The sequence below is a fragment of the Petaurus breviceps genome, unplaced genomic scaffold (genome assembly GCF_028583685.1).
Source record: "Petaurus breviceps papuanus isolate PSGF00001 unplaced genomic scaffold, PetGlider_PUasm1.0 76, whole genome shotgun sequence".
In the NCBI taxonomy this organism is placed as follows: Eukaryota; Metazoa; Chordata; class Mammalia; order Diprotodontia; family Petauridae; genus Petaurus; species Petaurus breviceps.
Window position 1 is genome coordinate 10,171,534 of NW_027186473.1, and position 18,517 is coordinate 10,190,050.

Here is an 18,517-nt window from a genome sequence, read left to right on the forward strand (position 1 = left end):
TATTAAAGAGGGGTCCTTATATTCAAAAAGTTTGAGAACTATTGAATCTAACTCAACCCCCTGATTTCACAGATAAAGAATGTAAATGCCAGAGAGGAACGCACTTGCTGAAGGCTATATAGCAAATCAGTAACAGAGACAGGCTTGGAACCCTAGGTTCATGGAAAGCTAGCCCAAATGCGCTTTTTAATATATCCAGCTGCCTGCCCAAGGCCTTACATCATTTTGTGGCATGATTCCCAAGGTAAAAATCCAGTGTGTAGACATCAAATAACACACATAGAAAGACAGCTGCCAAACCTTTTTCTCTCTTTCGTCCCCACCCCCTCCTTGTTAGGTTCGTTGCAATTGTTCTCTGTCTTAGCAAGCTTTCCTAGAAAATGGAAATAGGTTTGTTTCCTTTAAAGACTTCAGTATTTCTATATAATCAACAGGTTATCAGAAAAGAGGAAGAAGGAGTGGAACTTGCTATTTCTCATAAATGGAGCATGTGAAAAAAATATACAAACATAAAGGAAGGGGTTGGTAGGGAGCGGACATCTAACAAACCCCATTCCTATCTGTATTAGACAAAGGAGGTTTGAACACACACACGTACACACGCAGAATTTGGTGTAGAAATACTTCAAGCTCTAAAAGGAAAAGAAGCAGGCATAGTGGGATAGATTAAGAAGTTGGATACAACTTACAAGCAGAATAAATTTCCTTATCCTGAAGTGGGGATTGAAAGAGGGGGAAAAAAAGAAAGGAAAGGAGAGGAGAGGAGAAAAAGAAAATCAAGTTCTAAAGGGATATCTTAGATTGACAGAAAAAATAAAAGAAAGAATTGCACATGATGAGAAGACTATAATAGGCATTCATGAACAGAGTATCTATACAATGAAATCATGACTTCATTTAATTATCTGAGTAATTGGGGTGGAGTCAAGATGGTGGAGTAGAAACAGGACCTCCTCTGGGCTCCAGCTCCCACCACCTCCAATTCATGTAAAAGGTGACTCTGAAGAAACTTTGGAGCTGAAGAACCCACAAAATGACACAGAAAAGATAACCGCCTGCTGAGGACAGCCCAGCAGGCTGGCAAGGAGCAGCCAGCACAGCGCTCTGGGAGCCAACTCTAGTCCTGAGGTTTTAGCCCCAGCGCAGGCCTGACCAGCCGCGGCTGGAGGGACTTCAGATCACCAGCATCTGTGGTGGTTTCCAGAATTATCAACCCACATGCCAAGGACAAAGTGAGGGGTTGGTGCAGTGTGGACTTTGGGATCCGGTAGTTTGGGAGTGCAGTCGGCCTTTATTCCCTGGAGGGAGAAGCCGCTGAGGTGCCATGGCCATGCACCTGCCTGCCTCATGGCAGCTTCAGCTCCTGGCCTGCAGACTTTAGGAGGACCAAGTGACCAGTCGAGGGGTAATCACTCTTGCTTTAACCTGCTTGGATCTGGATTGAAGTCTAGGGTAGAGTTCCTGGGGTGTGTGACCAGATTGCCAGAGTGTGTGGAAGCTTCAGAGAGGGCACCCAACTAATACCTTCAGCAGATGAGAAAACCCCAGCGGTTGGTATGAAGCTCCCCTGTCTGGTAGCAGAGTCCTACTATGGCAAAAAGCCCCAAACTCAAGTAATTGAGTGGCAACATGAGCAGGTAAAGGAAGCAAATCAAGCAGAGCAATCCAACTTTACACTCCTATTTTGGGGACAAAAAGGATCAAAGCATGGAACAGGAGGAAGACAGTGAAGTCAGAACTCCTGCACCAAAAGCTCCCAAGAAGAAATACGAGCTGGTTACAGGCTATAGAGGAGCTTAAAAAGGATTTTGAAAACCAAATGAGAGAAGTGGAGGAAAAATTGGGAAGAGAAATGAGAACGATGCAAGAAAATTATGAAATGAGAGTCAACAACCTGACTGAAGAAAATAACACCTTAAGAAATAGACTAACTCAAATGGCAAAAGAGGCTCAAAAAGGCAATGAGGAGGAGAGTGCCTTAAAAAGCTGAATTTTCCAGATGGAAAAAGAATCTCAAAAACTCACTGAAGAGAATCATTCCTTCAGAATTAGATTGGAGCAAATGGAAGCTAGTGACTATATGAGAAATCAAGATACTATTAAACAGATGCAAACAAATGAAAAAATAGAAGGCAATGTGAAATCTCTCATTGGGAAAACCACTGACCTGGAAAACAGGTCCAGGGGAGATAATTTTAAAATTATTGGACTATCTGAAAGCCATGATCAAAAAAAGAACCTAGAAATCATCCTTCAGGAAGTTCTCAAAGAAAACTGCCCTGATTTTAGAACCAGAGGGCAAAATAAAGGTTGAAAGAATCCACTGATCACCTCCTGAAAAAGATCCCAAAAAGAAAACTCCTAGGAATATTATAGCCAGGTTCTGGACTTCCCAGATCAAGGAGAGAATATTACAAGCAGCCAGGAAGAAGCAATTTGAATATTGTGGAAACACAATCATGATAACCCAGGATCTGGCAGCTTCTACACTGAGGGATCGAAGGGCTTGGGATATGATATTCTGGAGGTCAAAGGAGCTGGGATTAAAACCAAGAATCACCTACCCAGCAAAACTGAGTATTATGTTTCAGGGGAAAATATGGTCATTCAGTGAAATAGAGGACTTTCAAGCATTCTTGATTAAAAAACCAGAGCAGAATAGAAAATTTGACATTCAGATACAAGAAGCAAGAGAAGCATGAGAAGATAAACAGGGAAAAGTTGAACTATTAACATTCCTCTATGGAAAAACAATTATTGTAACTGATGAAACTTTTCTCAGTATGAAAATAGTTGAAGGGAATAGAAATGTGTGTATATATATATATATATATATACACACACACATACATACACATATATGTCTGTATAGGAGGGTATATGGGCATATGAATACATATGTGAATATGTGTATATATGTGTACAAGTATACATAGATAGAGGACACAGGGCCAGTTTAATGGGAAGGGATGATATTTAAAAGGTGAAATTAAGAGGTGAGAGAAGAATATAATGAGAGGAGATGGGGAGAGACAGATTGGAGTAAACTATCTCATATAGAAGAGGTAAGGGAAAATGGTTACAATGGAGGGGAAGAACAGGAAGTCAAAAGGGAATGGGTCAACCTTATTCTCATTGCATTTGGCTTGGGGAGGGAATGACATACACACTAAATAGGGTATCTCACCCTACAGGAGAGTAGGGGGGAAGGGGATGAGAGGGGGGGATGATGGAAGGGAGGGCAGGCTGGAGTGGGAGGCAAGTTGGAAGTACCCACTTTTGAAATGGGACAGGATCAAAGTAGAGAATAGAAAAAGTGGGAGGTGGGATAGGAAGGAGAGAAATATAGTCAGTCTTTTGCAATATATCTACTATGGAAATGTTTTGCATAGCTACACATGTACAACCTATATTGAATTACTTATCTTCCCAGTAAAGGTGGGTGACAAGGAAGGAAAGGAATGAATCTGGAATTCAAAGTTTTAAAATCAAATGTTTAATATATATACATACTATTATCAATATTATTTTACATGTAAATGGGAAATAAGATATACAGGCACTGGGACATATAGATCCACCGTGCCCTACTGGAAAGTTGGAGGGGGTATGGGAAAAGATATGGGAGAGAGCAGATTGGAGGAGGGGATATCCAGTGGGACTGATATTTTGGGATGGTGGGCAGGGGAAAAACGGGGAGAAAATTTGTAACTCAAAATCTTACGGAAATGAATGATGTAAACTAGAAGTTAATAAAGCATTTGATAAAAAAATTATCTAAGAAATTGCAAAGAACTGTGATAGACACTGGGGGAGATGTGAATATAATAATAATAGCAGATATTTATATAAACCTTTTAAAGTTTTCATGATAAAAAAACCTTTTAATTCACACCTATGATTTCTTTGGGGTTAGGAACTTCCTCTACTAAGTATGCAGATTTCTTGTTGAATTGTATGGGGAGAAGTTAGTTGACTTGTCCAGGGACACTAACCCAACTATTATCAGAGGTAAGACTTGAACTCAGACCTTTCTGATGCTAAGATCAGCTCTCTATTCAATATGTCACACTGCTCCTGATTAAAAGATAGGTTACATAATTATCTAATTCTATTACAAATAGGATAGCTTTTTCTCCAAATAACTTTGCAAACACACAAAAAAAATCCTCAATTGGAGCAATTTTTCATCATTGAGGATAAAATTTTATTTTTGGAGACCTCATAAAGTTATTTGGAGCCAAGTCTAATAAGTAAGTTAAGTGATACCTATCTTAGTAATCTGGGCTATACTATTTTTTGGCTAAAAAGAAGAGACTTGTAAACTAGCTCTTAAAGCACGTGCAATTCTCTCACTTGAATGTATGTACAGATAATCTGGAGCAGGTGGTAGAAACAAAAGCACTAGAAACTCTAGTCTAAGGGAGCATTCCCAAAGGACATCCCTTAGTCTAGACTCTTGATCCATCACTGCTTCTCTCTCTAATCAGGGTCTTATTCCTGAAGTCTGTTACTTTCCTTGTGAGCAGTGAGTTCCCACACATGTGGTATTTAGATTTCCTGGAAAAGAAATACCAAGTTTTGCTGTAACATTGCATCCTTTTGCCCTGCAAGTTCCACAGAGTAAGTGAATGAGGAGAGCCATTCCATGAAAGCCTCCAGGCTGATGTGTGTGTCTAGAGGCTGAATCACTTAACCAAGGAGTGTGTCTAAGGTTACTGGAGACATTCTCCATTGAGGTGATCCTTGTACTCAGTCAACTTCATTGATGGGTCCTTTGTCCACTTCCCACTAGACTAGGAACATCTCTGAGAGTGGAGTCTCTTTAATTTCCATGGTGCCCAGAATTCAAACAGATGGACATGTTTAAATTTTAAAGACACAATAATAATACCTGACATTTGATAATACTGTTTTGCTTTTGATTCCTGGTACTTTGGGAGTTATTATTCTATTTTTCTTTTCTTTCTTTTTTTTTTTTTGGCTTTTTGGAAGGCAATAGGGGTTAAGTGACTTGCCCAAGGTCACACAGCTAGTTTTTGTGTTAAGTGTCTGAGGCTGGATTTGAACTCCGGTCCTCCTGACTCCAGGGCTGGTGCTCTATTCACTGCACCACCTACCCACCCCTATTATCCTATTTTTCTTCCCAAATAGATAGAGGCAGCATAGCTTGTTAGTGGCTTTCACCTTGGAGTCAGAACAATCTGAATCCAAGTTCTATGCTTGACACATACTATTTGTGTAGCTCTGGACAAGACAACCCCCCAAATGACCCACAAAACCCTCTAAAACTGTTTCTGATTTGCCAAGGATCCCTACATGAATTAAATCTATACAAATTAAATCATATGTCCAGACCTCCTTACCATTACCTCTCCAACATATACACAATATATGTCCTTTATAGATGAGGAGGAAAATAAGTTCCATAAATGCTAAATGATAATGCTGAAGATCACACAGCAAGTTAACAACAATGCTAAGACAAGAAAAAAGTTCTCCTGATCTAGTCTTCTTTCCACTATTACATGCCTTTTCCAAGCTTCATCATATCCTGAGAGGTAGATTGCAGAGATATTATTATTACTGTTGTTCAGATAGGAAAATGAAAGCATAAAGAATTTAAATGACTTGTCACAGGTTACACAGTAAGACTGGGAACAGAGCTATGAAAAGAATCTGTGTCCTCTTTTCTTTTCCCTTTATATACTATTTTACTTGGTGATCTCATGAACTCTCATGGATTTGATGAGGCTGACTTCTGCCTAGCAACAATAAGAGCCTTGCTTGAATCTAAATCTGCCCAGTAACAGGAGGGGGTGGAGGGCTCTACCTGTTAACACACCTGCTTCTCCTTTCCTGCCTCTCCTTCCCTGTAGTTAAAAGTACCTAACACACCTGCTTCCTTTTCCCTGTGGTTAGCTGCCCACAGGGCAGGAGCATACCCCACTCCTGGCTGAATCCCCAAAATCTGTGTATAAAAGCAAACCTTGTCCTTTTCCAAGCTGCTGGTGACCCTCCCTGCCACTACTTTTGCATCAATAAAGACCTCTTGACTAGGAGAATATCTGTCTTTTGAATTCTTTCCTGATGACCCAATTTCTGAACCTTCTCATGCTCTTCGGATTCAGTAAGATGACTCTCAGATTTGCTTGAATAGCCCTAATGTCTTTCCCAGTGTCCATTCTCACATCTCTAAATATTAGACATCTCAAACTGGATGTCTTGTAAACCAATTACACTCAACATGTCTAAAACTGAACTCATTATCTTTTCCCCAAAACCCTCCCCTTAATTTCTCTATTACTGTAGAGATTACCAGCATCCTTCTAGTCTCTTGGACTCAAACCTAGGTGTCATCCTCTACTCCTTACACTCATCCACCACATCAAATCAATTGTCAAGTCCTGTTGTTTCTATCTTCATGACATCTTTCATATGTAGCGCCTTTCCCCCTGAGATACTGACACCATCCTCATCACCTCATGCCTGGACTAGAGTAATAGCCTGATGGCTGGCTTCCCTACTACAAGCTTCTTCCCACTCCAATCCATTCTTCCACTCAGTTGTCAAATTGATGTTTCTAAATTATGGGTCTGATTGTATCAGCTTGCTAGTCAATAAATTGTAGTTGCTCCCGATTACCTCCAAGATTAAATATAAAATCTTCTCTTAGGTTTTTAAAGCCCTTCATGACCTGGTCCTTTCCTATCTTTCTAGTGTTCTAACACCCTCCTCCCTTCCATGTACTGTAAGATCCAATGACACTAATTCCCCAGCTGTTCCTCACATGTGAAGCTTTACCTTCTGACTGAGTTTTCTCACTGACTATCCCCATACCTAGAAATTATCCCTCTTCTCATCTCTGCCTCCCTGCTTCTCTGGCTTCCTTCAAGTCTCAGCTAAAGTCCCACTTTTTCCCAGTCCTCCTTTATCTTAGTGCCTTCTCTCTGAGACTATGCCTAATTTATCCTGCATACATCTTGTTTTTATATAGCTGTTTGCATGTTGCCTCCCTATTAAACCATAACTCTCCTATAAGACCATTGGACCATCTCTAAGAGCAGTGAGATATTTTATACCTTCCTTTTTATCCATAACCTTTAGCTCAGTTCCTGGTGCATAAGTAGGAACTTAATAAATACTAGTTGACTGACTAACTCAGTCCTTTGTCCTTCCATTCCAGGTGTGAAAGTACATACCCCAATTATTGACATTAAGTGTCAAATCAATGCTACTGAAAGCAGTAATATTCGTGGACAGAATTTTAACAGTGAGTAATCAGCCAAGCAATAATATAGCAATATATTGGTGGAATCTGGTTAATGGCATTGATGAAATGATATTGAGTAAGAGTGATTTTATGTGGGATGTACCTATAACTACTTCTTTTTTTTTGATGCACATCCCAAGAAATGTTGGTGTGACTGGAACAAGGCCAGGGCCCAGGCAAATTTTTAATCTGACTTCACTTACCACAGTATGGACTATAAAAGCAGTAATAGTAGCAAATTCGAAACATAATATCAATGTCATAATAATGTACCTAACGTGTCTGAACATAGAATAATATGAACAAAAGGCAGGAAGCAAGGATACTAAAAAACGCAGCATCAGTTTATTAAGCGTTGACCTTAGCAGATAGTACACACCCCCAAAAAAGCATTCTCTCCAGCTAATAATTTTCTTTGAAGCTCTAATGGCCATTATTGAGTAAGTAAAGAAAAAACATAGGGAGGCAGCTTATAAAGGGCAAATGTGAGTGAAAAAAAGGCAGCTCTGCGTGTGTGTGTGTGTGTGTGTGTGTGTGTGTGTGTATGTGCACATTCCGGATTGGGGGGGTGGGTGGCACTAATCAGGGCAGCTTCTTGCACAAAATTCTTCCCTGTGCTTATTTTTATGTGGCAGGGTGCCTGCCCAATTCAGACTCTCAGTATTCTTTTTGACAGCCATTTGGATGCACCAAATTCACTGATTTCTAATTACTACATGCTGAAATTGCTCTTTGGAAAGTATTTTGGTAGTTACACCCACTGGCATGCTTAATTACCCATCTCATTAAGGGCCCAAAATACATCCCTTGAAAGTGTAACCTTTTCCAATTTTCAGGGGGTAATTTTCAGTTCAGCTAGCTAAGATTTCTCCATCCCTAGATGGCTTTTAAACCACTTTATAACTGAAACAGCACCATTCTTCCACCTAAACCAGGAATATCAGGGGATAGTGAACTATCCGGGAGACAAAGGTAGGGGAACTAGATGGACAAGTTTTCACTTGGCGTGATACACTGACCATTATCTTCATTTGCCAGCAGCTATACAGCTTTAGGAATTCTTGGGATCTCTCTGTCATGCCTTCCTCCTCCAGGAAACTCATCATTGGGAAATCTCATTATCCTGCAACATTGAATCTGCCTGGTACTTACTTCTCATCAGTACCTTCCACCCCTCTGCTTAGGGCCTCTGAGAGAGGACAGGGCCATGGGCTCCTTTTTTTTTTCTTTTTAAAAATTTATTTATTTTTAGCTTTTAAGATTCACTTCCATAAGATTTTGAGTTCTAAATTTTGTCCCCCTCCTTCCCCTCCTCCCTCCCCAAGATGACATGTAATCTGATATATATTCTACATATATGTTCATATTAAACATTTTCACATTAGTCATGTAAAGAAGAATAGAACTAACGGGAGGAACCACAATAAAGAAGAAACAAAACAAAACAAAAAGAGAGCAAATAGTATGTTTTGATCTGCATTCTGACGCCATAGCTCTTTTTCTTGATGTGGACAGCATTTTCCATCATGAGTCTTTTAGAGTTAGTTGTCTTAGATTCTTGCATTGCTGAGAAGAGGTAAATCTATTAAAGTTGATCATCCCACAATGTTGCTGTTACTGTGCACAATGTTCTCCTGGTTCTGCTTACTTCACTCAGCATCAGTGCATGTAAGTCTTTTCAGGTTTTTCTGAAATCTACCTGCTCATCATTTCTTTTTTTTTTTTTTTATTGGCAGTGATGTTTATTGAGAGGTGGGGTGGCAGAGTATATACAATCGTGATTTTGAGGAAGAGAAGGAAGGTATGTGCTGTGAGGAAGGCACTGGGTGGCCCCGGCCCAGGGACCCGGGTGGTGTAGTGTAACTGGACGTGGAGGGGCAGGAGTGAGGTGCTTCAGGGATTCCCCTGCACTCCTCCTTCCCCATAGTCAATCCATGCCATTGGCTAGGAGAGGTAACGGCCCCCTGTGGGGAAGGGCCCCAGGCAGCAAGACTGGTACATAACCATCTCCCAAGGTGCTGCTCTGGTCCCCAAGGCAGAAGGGTTAAAGGAGGAGGCAGGGGCAACCACTGCTCCCAGCCTTCTTCCTGGGGGGACTGGGAGGACTGGGGGGCAGCTCTTGCTCCTGGTACTTCCGGACAGCTCTGACCAGCTGTTCAAAGGCTTCATCCACATTGAGCCGAAGTTTGGCCGATGCTTCAAAATAGGCTATGTGGCGGGAAGTACAGAAAGCTGAGGCCTCAGATCGGGGTACCTGTCTCTGGGTCTCCAGATCGGCTTTGTTGCCCACCAGCACGATGGGGAAATCATCTCTGTCCTTGACTCGGAGGATCTGAGTATGAAGCTTGCCTACTTCGTTAAAGCTCTGCCGGTCATTGATAGCGTATACCAGCAGGAAGCCGTGGCCGGCTCTCATGTATTGCTCCCTCATGGCCCCAAATTCCTCTTGCCCGGCGGTGTCCAAGATGTCCAGCCGCGCCGGGATCTCGTCTACACTGCACAGCTTGGTGTACGAGTCCTCGATGGTCGGGTCATAGTCGGACACGAAGTAGGACTGGATGAACTGGATAGTGAGCGCGCTCTTGCCCACACCGCCTCCTCCCACGACCACCAGCTTGTGCTTCTCCCCGGCCAGGGTCGGGGCCGAGAGGGCGCCCCCTGGACGGCCCCGCCCGCGCCCTTGCCCCGCTCCCGCTCCAGCCGCCGCCGCCGCCGCTACCCCGCTCATGTCGCCGGCCGCTGCTCATCATTTCTTATGGAACTATAGTATTTCATTATATTTCTATACCACAACTCATTCAGCCATTTCCCACTTGACAGACATCCCCTGAATTTCCAATTCTTGGCCACCAGAAAAAGAACTGCTACAAATATTTTTGTACATGTGAGTCCTTTTCCCTTTATTTATGATCTCTTTGGGATACAGACCTAGAAGTGACATTGCTGAGTTAAAGGGTATGCACAGTTTTATAGCCCTTTGGGTATAGTTCATGGGCTCCTTTTAAGAAAGGGGTTTAGCACAGTCTTTTCCCCATTTCCCACCAGCTACACCACTTTTGGATTTCTTTGGACTTTTCCATCATGCCATCATGCTGGATACCTTCCCTTAGGAAACTGAAACCTTTTCAGTTTTCTTTTGTATGTTGGCTTTCCCCATTAGATTGTAAACTCCTTGAGGGCAGGGACTGTCTTCTCTCTCTTTTTTTAAAACTTATATTTGTATCCTCAGCACTTATCACAATGCCTAGGACATAGTGGCACTTAACAAATGTTTATTGACTGATTGTTATAATATTCTCAACAAGCAGCGGTTTAGGTATCAGAAACAGATTCAAAGTCAATGTCATTTATATGTGAAATATAACTAAATGTCTCAGTTCTATACCTGGCTTCCTCAATGGTCTCAGTCTCCTCATCTGTAAAATAAGGAAATTGGAATACATAATCTCCAACGTCCTTTCCAATACTAACATTCTGAGATTCTATTATTTTAACAATCTGGTGGAGGGGAGGGCTGGGGGCAACTTCATCAGGAATATCAGTAAAGTGGCATTTAATTTGTAACTATAAACCAGAAGACTTTATCAGATTCTTCCTCCCTCTACCCCACCCCAATCCTTCTCTTCCCAAACTGTAATGAACCTCTTTCTTGATTCTTACCTGTCAATCAATCAACAAGAATTTATTAAGTACCCACTATGGACAGCAGAGGATAAGATAGATAGTGTCACAGAAATAATAAACATGAACTTAGACTTCAGGAGATAGGAGAGTTTAGAAGAGCCAGGCATGCTATTATCCATGGGGTCAAAGAAGAGTCAGACATGCCTGAACAACAACAAAATGGACCAGGCCCTATGTCCCCCACCTGATATCAAGGACTTGTCAATGTGATGAGTCTATGGTGCCAGAGAGGCTGTATCACAAGGCACAGGTTGTGCTCAATAGTTACCCTTCTAATCTATTACTCCTTAAGCCATCCCTACCAGTCAGGAATAAGAAGACTTTACTTTAATAACAGGAATAACAAAGGACTTTACTTAACTACCTTCCAGCACCCCGACCACCCCACTCCTCTCCACCCACCATTAAGAGGCTTGGAGCTAGAAGGGACCTTCAAAGTCATCTGGTTACAGAGAAGTTGGGTAACTCCCCTTTTATAAATGATTGTGGAATTATTGTATTATCCAAGGTCACATGGTAAATGAAAGATGACTTGTACATTAGACAAAAGTTTCATATCTCAGATATCATGAAAGTTTATGCTTTGGCTGTTGTGGGCTGTTGCTGATTGTGGGCTATTGTAAAAAGGATTGACTGGTTTAGACCTTGGTGAACACCAAATAACATGATAAAAAATAAAATAGATTCTATTTTTTCTGCACACAAGAAAGACTTGTTATTGGTGTGGGAGTTTTCTCTGAGTCAGCTGTCTATGTGCAGTCAAACAAATGACTTGCCAGAGTGAAGATTAGAATTAGTAAAAAAAAAAATTAAATTTAAAAAACCAAGGAGAATAACAATAAGAAAAAGATATGGTATACAATTGAGATAACTTAACCCTAAGTTATTATTTTTTTTAAAGTGACATGAAGGGGGAATGGACAATGGAAATCACACGGAATGTTTACTACTCAGACTATAATGGGCATTTATGAAGACAATCTCTCCAGTTTATCAATAGTATGTCTGTCTAGGCTACACAGTACAGACACCATGAGTTAGGAGGCCCAGAATTTAACAGTAGGAAGAGAGTGGGCTGGGTTGACTTTGGAAAATTGCAAAGCTTCCCATGAAAGCAAAGGCCCATTTTAAAAATACCAACCGTATGGCAGCAAGACATAGAATATAATAGCCTGTGAAGAAATAAAAATGAATGTCACACAGATGGCCATGAGGAGGAGCTCGGTGGATGTGAGGAAGCTGCAATGTGACCAATAAGGAACTCTAAAGAGCAAAAGGTATAAGAGCTTTCTTTACCAAGAAATTATATGATAGGAAAAGAATTTGGGCTGGTCATGAGCAAGTGTGAGGGATTAACTGCTGGTAGACAGCTAGAATGACCTAGTGGTTCTTTATTAAGGTCAGGAGATAGCTAGGAAGGACTCCACTATGCTGGGTGAAACACATGGCCAGTTTTGGGGAGAACAATGACAAGTTGCAGTATGGACAGGCATGGGTGGGTTGCAATCTGTCTAATTGGAGAAACTTCCAAATTGATGACATCGGAGATTCTTTTAGGTAAATGAGTATCATTTGAGGACAAAAGAAGTTGCAGGGGTGTGGAGGTCATGGTTCATTCCTTCCTACTCTTCTCGCCTCAATTAGCCTGAGACCCCTTTTTCTCATTCCCTGTGGGCCTTCCTGCCTTCCTACTTCCTGTGGGGGTGAGAGCCAACTGAAGGTCTCAAGGTTCAAGGCCTTGTGATATTGTTCTCTGGATCATTGAAGAGAAGAAATATCTCCCACCCCAATCTTAGCACCTTGGGCAAAGTTCCATCTATCCTTGCCTAGGTATAGCTTTAAGAGGAGATATAAATTCTCCACCAGATAGGGTATAGCTTTAAGAGGAGATATAAATTCTCCACCAGATAGGTGCCAGTCTGGTTGCTTGGTTAAGAAATATGCTTGATCGATTTTTCAAGGCCAAATATTTCAAAGTAAATATGATGCTGGTAATGAGCTGATCTATGAAACTCCTTCATTCAACAAAAGACAAACTGATCTGATGATTGGCTAGCAAATTATTCAGGTGGACCCCAGAATTAGCCAATTTACATAACCCAGTTATGGGTTAATGCATGACCACTTTGGGCTTTGGTTTCCTCATCTGCAAAGTGTGGGGACTGGAACTGTGGGGTCCCCCCTCCATCTCTAATGGAATGACGACAAGTTGGACCCAGAGTTGAGCAAGAGGAAGAAAGTGAGCTGGTTTGTCTTTGGGAAATTACAAAGCTCCTTTAATGACCCCAACCTTCTTGGGAAAGTAAAAACAGAATGTTCTATATTCTAACTCTTCTGTGGTTGCAGCCTTTCCCAAACCAAAGCTAAAGGCTTGAAATCTTACCTGCAATTAAGGTTGAGAATAATAAACCAACTGAATTGGGGAACTAAACAAATTCTCTGGGGAGTTCAAATGGAAAAACAGCAATCCCAGAGTGCTTTCTGCTTCATTCATCTGGAGGATTCAGACAAGAGCAGGTTTTTGACCTACATTTCCCCCTAACTTTTCATATGTAGACAGTGAGATAGGGTTTCTGAACTAAGACAGCTCATTAGAGTCACAAGGGATCTAAGGTGTTCCAGGGAAGAAGGGAAACTGTTTGAAGAGAAGAAATTTCATACCTGCCCAGGCTTTTATTCCTCATTTGTAAAATGAGGATAATAATACCTACCCTGTCCACCCCACAAGGTTCTGGAGAAAGTGCTTTTAAACCTTAAAGGGCAAAAGAAATGGGAGCTATTGTTTAGGGGAGTAGAAAAGGATTCCCTCAGATTTTAGCCTTAGGTCTCTGCTCCTCTGGGACCCTGAAGAGCTCTTGCTGCCCCAGGAAACCTTTTTCTCCAGGATTCAAGAAGGCCTAGGCTATTTCACAGTTTCCATAGTCAGTCAAAAAAATATTCATGTGCTGGCACTGTACTAAGTCCCCACTATCCAAAGAAAGGGGAGAAAACAATGCTGCTCTCAAGGAGCTTATTATACTCAGTACTTTCTTAACAATCAAGGGACCCCTAAACCCAATTTGTAGTCTTATAAAGTTGCTTGGTTCACTGAAATGTTAAGTGACAGCCAGGAGGATCATGTGGTCAGGATGTCTCAGAAATGGGATCTGAACTCTGTTCTTGAGTGCAGCTTTCTCCACTCCACCTGCTGCCTCTTAACCTATGTACCTCAAAGCTAGTGTAATAAATGATGAAAAGTTCTCTGTGGCTTTTATTAAAATCAGGAAAATACAATATGGTTACATAATTTGTGTCTGAAACTATAGTGAGTAGAAAAAGATTATGTGAGAATTAGGACAAATTCATTCTAAATATTTAGAGATTTGTTTCAGTTACTAATTATCCCAAGGGACTTCAAAATACACAATGTACTAAATGAAACAAGAACTTTTTAGACTTAATTAGTTCTTTGCCCTGATAGGATGAATCCTATAGAGCCAGAGGAGTCTAGAAGAAACATTCAAACTTTGTATATGAAGAAAAAGGACAAGTCAAGAAAAAGGACAAAGAAGTAAGAAAGGTGGTATTTTGGTTGACTTTGATAAAAACCTGGGAGTCAGAAAGACATAGGTTCAAGTCTCACCTATATAGTATATATTGCTATGAAACCCTAGAGAAATCACGTAGCCTCTCAAGGCCCTAGGCAGTGCTCTTAGACCAGACAGTTGCTGTTCTAGCTTGCTGGAGGGAATTTTCTCACCAGGAGTTGCCTATACCAATGCAATCAGCAAGCTGGACCGAAGACAAAAAATTTAGGGAAACACATTTAACTATATTTTTCCTAACATTATATAGGGATAATTGGTATTCAAAGTCCTAACTCCAAAGCACTTTAAGAAGTGCCTTCTGTGAATATTCAAAGACAGATTGAAATCAGTATATATTATAGTGATAAGTATATTTAATTCCATTTTAGCCAGAAATCTTAATCTCTTTGAGGACAGGGTCCATATATTCTTTCTTCAAATTTCCCTCAATATTTAGCACATTTAGTTTACATAGAAAACCTTTGGCTGAATGATATTGATAAATCATGTCATATTACATATGTTTAATTTCAAATCAAAACATTCATTTAATTAGAGTACTCCATTTAGGGAAGAAGGTAAGTTTGCTATAGTAAGGTTAAAATCCTTACTCAGACACCAAATGTCACCAAAATATGACCCTACATGTCTCTGCTATTTCATCTGTAAAATGGAAATAATCCTCATACTACTTTTCTTCTAAGTTTTCTCTTTCAACAGGGAAAGTGTGTTGTAAATTTCTTTTTTATTTGGAGGGCAATTGGGGGTAAGTGACTTGCCCAAGGTCACACAACTAGTTTTTGTTTTAAGTGTCTGAGGCCGGATTTGAACTCAGGTTCTCCTGACTCTAGGGCTGGTGCTGTAATTCACTGCGACACCTAGCCGCCCCCAATTGTTGTAAATTTCAAAGTACTGTATAAAGATGAATTGTGTTATTAGTCATTCTGTACCTGCTCTAAGTTTTCTAACACCTACCATGTTAAATTGTAGACCGTTATAGAAGACCTAGATCTCAAATTGTTTTTCTTATTGTTCACTTGTTTCAGGTGTGTCTGACTGTCTGTGACCCCATTTAGGGGTCTTTCTGGGCAAAGATACTAGAGTGATTTGCCATTTCCTTTTCCAACTCATTTGACAAATGAGGAAACTGAAGTAAACAGAATTAAATGACTTGTCCAGGGTCACGCAGCTAGAAACTGTCTGAGGCCAGATTTTAACTAATGAGATGAGCCTTCCTGACTCCAGACTCAGCACTCTATGCACTATGGCACCACCTAGCTGCCCCTAAGATCTCAAATAGGGACCTGCAGTCCCAATGGTCCCCATAGATGATGGGGTCTTTAGATGAGGAAAATGATGGACATTCATTGCAGTTTAATGGAGAGCATACAGGACTAGGATTCAGGAGATTTGGGTCCAGCTGGCTCTGTTATTAACTAGCTGTACAACTTTGGGTCAGCACCTTCAACTCTATGGGCTTCAGTTCCTCATCTGTGAAACAGACATGATTTTATGGTCACTTCCAGCTCAGACAGTAGATCTCTATGATTCTGTAATGATCTTGAGCAGGAACCATACCTGAATGGCTCCCTCAATTCTAATTATGAATAAAACTTGTTAGAGCAGTTGGAAGATCTGGATGTTCAAAGATTGGGGTCAGCAATTACTGGCACATGTATCAGGAGTCACTTTGTCCTGATTCTTATGGTTTTCCTGCACTTGTCTCTACCTCTTACCTCTCAGAGGCTCAGATGAGAGGGGGCAGGGTGGAAGTGGGGGAAGAGAATCCTGAAGGTGTCATCATCACTAGCAAAATCATCAACACTGTCACTGCCCTCCCACCTTCTTCCCCTGTGCCCTCCTCCCTAAGCACGTTGGCAACACATGTTGCCACAATTCCCACAATGTGATCCCTTCTACTCCCACAGAGCACATACACTCCCTCATGCTCAGAACCTGCAGGCTTTAATACTGGATGACCTTGGAAATGTTCCAATAGACTCCAGACAAAAGCAAAAGGGGATGAAAGTAAATGTCAGCTACAGAGAACTAGACCAACAGTCTTTTTTAAGTGCAGCGTATGACTGGCTTTGGAACAAAAACAAGGACAAGTACAGTCTTTGTTTCTCTATCTGAACAGCGACCCTGGAGGAGAGTTTCTGCACATTCAGAATATGAGTATGAATTTCAATGATGCCTCCACATTTTGGTCAGTAAGAAAACACCACCAATTACTCTATTTCCCTTCCCTACTTTCTAGAGTTCTCACAATTCTCAGGAGATGAGATGTGAAAGGAAGTAACTTACACAAGATGTTTTAGGATGATTCTCACAGTCAGGATCTCTGGGATAGGGCCATTGTATGAAACTGGCTAAAGGCTGCAAGTATCTGGATTTCTTTTAATGAGCCCTCATGAATTTAGGTAACGAATCAGAAAATGATAGCCCTCTCTCATTGGCTAATGGATTTTCTGATAATTGCTTGCTCTAAATCTTTTTCCTGGGAGAATGAGTGAGAATATCCAAGTCAGTTCCAAAGTATACATTTTCTTGAAACCAAGACATATAATCTGAAGTTTGGGGACTGCTTTTTCATTTTAATTTTTATTTGACATATTTTGGTTTTGCATCATCTTCATTTCCAAATATAGCCTTCCCTCCTCCCCCTTAGATTGTCATTCCTTATTAAAAAGAATAAAAAACAAAGAGAAAAGAAACCTGTTCAGCAAAACTAAGCAACAAATCAATTAAATCTGAGAGTATAGTCGTCCCCCTTCTCTAAAGAAGGCAAAGGGGGACATGCACATAGATCTCCTGGTGACCACACTTAGTAATTATAATTAAATGATGTTCAGTTGTACTTCATTGGGGTTATTTTTTTTCCATTCATATTGTTCCAGCATATGCTAATTTTTTCTAGTTTTGTTTTCTTTACTTTACATCAGTTCATCTAAGTCTTCTCATGCTTCCCCCCAGTCTTCATATTCATGGTTTCTTATGGAGCAGTAATATTTCATCACATTAATATACCACATTATATTTAACCAGTCCTAACTGATTAGTACCTACTTAGTTTTTAGCTCTTTGCTACCACAAAAAACTGCTACTATAATATAAATAGGACCTCTTGTTTTTTATATTTGACTTCTTGCGGGTATATGCCTACCTAGCAGGGGGATTTTTGGCTAAAAAGTTATAGTCATTTCCTTAGCATAATTTTAAACTATTTTCTAGGATGTTCAGACTGCAACCTCTCCAATATTAACTCTTAGGAAATGCTTTTTCCACTTAATCTTGAAGCATTACATTAAGCCTTATCCTCTTGTTTAGGTCCCTATTAAGAGGATTAATTAGAAGCACCTAAGCATCTAAGAAGGATGGTATTTACTTCTTTCCTAGGTGCAACACTGATAAGGCAAGTATCAAGTATAGGGAAGTGCTTCACCTGTAGGAAACAAACCAACCTACCGGTAGTTCTCATCAGGCTTCTCTCACAGTCTGGCTGACTAGAGCTAGCTCTCTAGTTCCCTCTATCCACTCCCAGAAAGATCTTATTTTCTTGTATAAAAGAAGACACTGACTGGGAAAGGAAGGAAGAAGATAGTGGGAAATACCAATGAACAAAGGAGAGGAAAGAAATGTGATCTTGATCTTAAGAAGAGGTACTGCCCCAGGACCTAGACCTGATTGGAGAGGTTCCTTAAGGAATAGCACAAACTCACAGAAACAGACAGAAGGAAAAGGATTCTCAACATAATAGGAATAAAGGTCTCTTATTTGCATGGTCCTGAAGGCATTCTTATTTCAAAATCCTCATCTCCCAATTATAATTTGCTTCCCAAAGGAAGAGAAAAACAATCAAGTCTAGCTACTACTAGCTGTGTGACCCTGGGCAAGTCACTTAACTCCAACTGCCCCTCCCCCCATTTAAAAATATCGTAAACTTTGATTGTCTTCAGTTGCCCTTTAAAGCTCCTTAAAGCCAGTCATCACA

At 40.7% G+C, this 18,517-nt stretch overlaps 1 protein-coding gene and 1 pseudogene across 1 annotated transcript in view; one reads left to right on the top strand and one right to left on the bottom strand.

Annotated features, from left to right (window-relative positions):
* RASL11B (RAS like family 11 member B) overlaps window positions 1-18,517 on the top strand; it is a 134,541-nt gene that overhangs the window by 60,331 nt on the left and 55,693 nt on the right. The gene's annotated exons all lie outside the window — the stretch shown is intronic.
* On the bottom strand, window positions 8,983-10,007 carry LOC138174709 (ras-related protein R-Ras pseudogene; annotated as a pseudogene).